This window comes from Otolemur garnettii, unplaced genomic scaffold (genome assembly GCF_000181295.1).
Source record: "Otolemur garnettii isolate 467f Iridium unplaced genomic scaffold, OtoGar3 scaffold00149, whole genome shotgun sequence".
NCBI lineage: Eukaryota > Metazoa > Chordata > Mammalia > Primates > Galagidae > Otolemur > Otolemur garnettii.
In genome coordinates this window covers 2,028,994-2,032,386 of record NW_003852544.1, presented here as the reverse complement: position 1 = coordinate 2,032,386, position 3,393 = coordinate 2,028,994, and positions in this window count along the sequence as shown.

The window sequence follows — 3,393 nt, the reverse complement described above, 5'->3', positions numbered from 1 at the left end:
AAAAAAAAAAAACTTCCAATGAAAAAAGTCCAAGACCAGATGATTTCACAGCTAAATTTTTAGCAAACATACAACGAGGAACTGGTATCTATACTACGGAGATTATTTCATAACATCAAGAAGAAAGGAATCCTTCCCGACTCATTCTATGAAGCCACTATTACCTTGATGGAACAGGCAAGAAAGAACAGAACAACAACAACAACAACAAAAATCTACAGACCAATATCCCTTATAAATACAGATGCAAAAATTTTGAATAGAATTCTAGCAAACTGAATTTAGCAGCACATGAAAAAACAATACACCATGACTAAGTGGATTTCATTCTATGAATGCAAGGATAATTCAATATACACAAATCTACAAATGATTCACCAAATGCACAGAAGCAAATACAAAGACCATATGATCATCTCAACAGAAAGCATTTGACAAAATTCAGCACCCTTTTATGATAAGAACTCTTAACAAAATAGGCATACATGGAAAATACCTCAAAATTATAAAGGCTATATACAAATACCTCAAAATTATAAAAAGCTATATACAAATCCACAGCTGACAATCATCTGAATAGGGAAAAATTGAAATCACTCCTGCTACGATGTGGAATTAGATTAAAGTGACCAGACATCCCGCTTTTGGCAGGACAGTCGCAATTTTTAACAATTTGTCCTGTGTCCCACAGTGTTTTTTAAAAGTCCCAATTTTTGGAAAGAATGCATGACAAGCTAGGGAACAGCAGGAGAATGGGAAGGGAATATACAGTTTTCGGCTGCTGAAAAGGTTAATGTAACTTCATTTGGAAATGAAAAGGCTAATGTAAACTCCCTACTCTCCTCCTGGGCAAGGTATCAGAAGGAGACTGGCTCCCTCCCTTGCTTCTAGGCAAGGACAATTAGCTCAGAAGGAGTCAAACTGTCTGGAACAAACAAGTAGCCCTCAGCTCTCTAGAGTAAGGTACCAGACATCCCGCTTTTGGCAGGACAGTCCTGATTTTTAATAATTTGTCCTGTGTCCTGTGACATTTTCAAAAGGCCCCAATTTTTGGAAAGAATACATGACAAGCTAGGAACATGGGAGAACAGGAAGGGAATATATAGTTTTCGGCTGCCATGTGGCTATTTCACCAGGATATGCGTTTTATATTATTTTTGTTAATTTTATAATGTTAAACTTTAATAATAACAAATAATTGTTGAGAACTGATTATTGAGAACTGCTTATCAAAGTTTGCATTGTTGTCAGGGCCTGCCCTCCAGGCCTCGCCCCCCCCAATGGCGTCCCACTTCACCAATGTTAAAATCTGGTCACCTTAAATTAGATGAGGTTGCCCACTGTTACTCCCTTCTATTCTATATAGTGCTGGAAATCCTAGCCAGAGTAATCAGATAAGAGAAGGAAATCAAGGGTATCCAAATGGAGACAAAAGAAGTCAAACTATTCTCTTTGCTGATGATATGATTTTATATCTAGAAAACCCCAAAGATTCCACCAAGATACTCCTGGAATGGGTAAATAAATTCAGCAGAGTCTCAGGATACAAAATGAATGTGCACAATAGCATTCCTATATACCAGCAATAATCAAACTAAGAATCAAATCAAAGACTCAATACTTTTTATAATAGCAGAAAAGGAAATAAAATACCTGGCAACATATTTAACCAAGAAGGTAAAAGATCTCTACAGGGATAACTACAAGTTGCCAAAGAAGGAAATCACAGAAAATGTAAAGAAATGGAAAAATATATCATGTTCATGGATTGGCAGAATCAACATTGTTAAAATGGCTATACTACTGAACATGATCTGCAGATTCAATCAATCCAAATCAAAATACCAACATTATTTTTGCAGATCTAGAAAAAATATTTTATGTTTCTTGTTGAACCAGAAAATAGCCCAAAGCAATCTTAAGCAAAAAGGACAAATTGGGAAGTATTAATTTATCAGACTTTAAGCAATACTACAAGGCTATAATAACCAAAACATTGTGGTACCGGCACAAGAATAGAGACATAGACCAAAGGATCAGAACAGAAAACCCAGATGTAAAACCATCCTCATATTTCCATCTGATCTTTTGACAAAGCAAAAAATTACATATACTGGGGAAAAGAATCTCTGTTCAATAAATGGTGATGGGAAAATTGGATAGCCTCATGTAAAAGACTAAAATAGGATCCACACCTCTGACCACTCACAAAAATTAATTCGTGATGGATAAAAGATTTAAACAGGGAACTGCGAGATTTCTAGACATCCTCACCCAAGGCTTCTCCACAGTGAGTACCTAGTGCCTCACCATTCCCACTGCTCTCTGCCATCCTTAGCCTAGAAAGAGCCACATAGCCCTCCTTCTTCATTTAGTAATAATGAGCTGGAGTAAAATGTCTAAGAGGAACTTTACTAAAAACTAAAGAAAATGAAGCAAGTATAGACAGCGTGGAAATAGTCAAAGGCACATTCTTGATCATAGATAATAGGCGTCTGGCCACAGTTGGCTGCCAGGCTAGGCACTGGCCACACTGGCCTTCCTGCAGGGTTATCTTGGTCTCTGTGGCTCCCCAGTCACATCATGGTAGGTCTGTGAGAGGCTGATGAAGCACAGAGTAGGTTCTCTTCCAGGCAGCCCCACACAGTCGGCAGTGCTCACTGGTCTCTGCCACCTGGAGCCTCCCACAGCTCTCTTCAGTCAGTGTAATTATGGACACAAATAGAATGAGACACTGTTGGTCACAACCCAGGTGCTTCCTCTGTCCTGATCAGTGCCTTCCTGACTCTGAGATCTGAGCTGGGAGCCTCCCATAAAGGAAGAATAAAAATTAAAACAAGCTGAAAGAAACCCTCATTCTAACCCTAAACCTAACCCTAAATCCTAACAATAAGCCCAACCCCTAATCCTGAATCCCTAACCCTAACTGTCCTCAACTCCTTTTGCTGTCCAGTCCAGGATGTGAAGAAGACCTGGCAAAATGAAAAATGACATATCTCTGGGAGACACTGAGAATCTCAGAAAAAACAATACTTCTCTAAGCTTCCAGGAGATTGTAGGTACCCAATCCAGTTTCCCCACACTGCCACAATGCCTCTGTCAGAAGAAGTGAGTCACATTAGAAAAATACCCCCAACTGCCTACATGATTCCTGCTCCTGTGAAAATGGGCCATCAGTAGCACCCTTATATCACCAGCTTTCTATCACCAATTTCCTTTCTTCAGGGGATTGCAAGGAACCTGACCAGTCAGCACCCATGGCCCCTGCCTTAAGGTGCCTTAAGGCAGGCACCCTTGACAGACTGCCCTCATTCCTAGAGATGCTGAGAAACCCTGCCATCCCCTCTGTTCTACACTGCCAGGATGTGATGGGGACATGCTACATCCACTTCA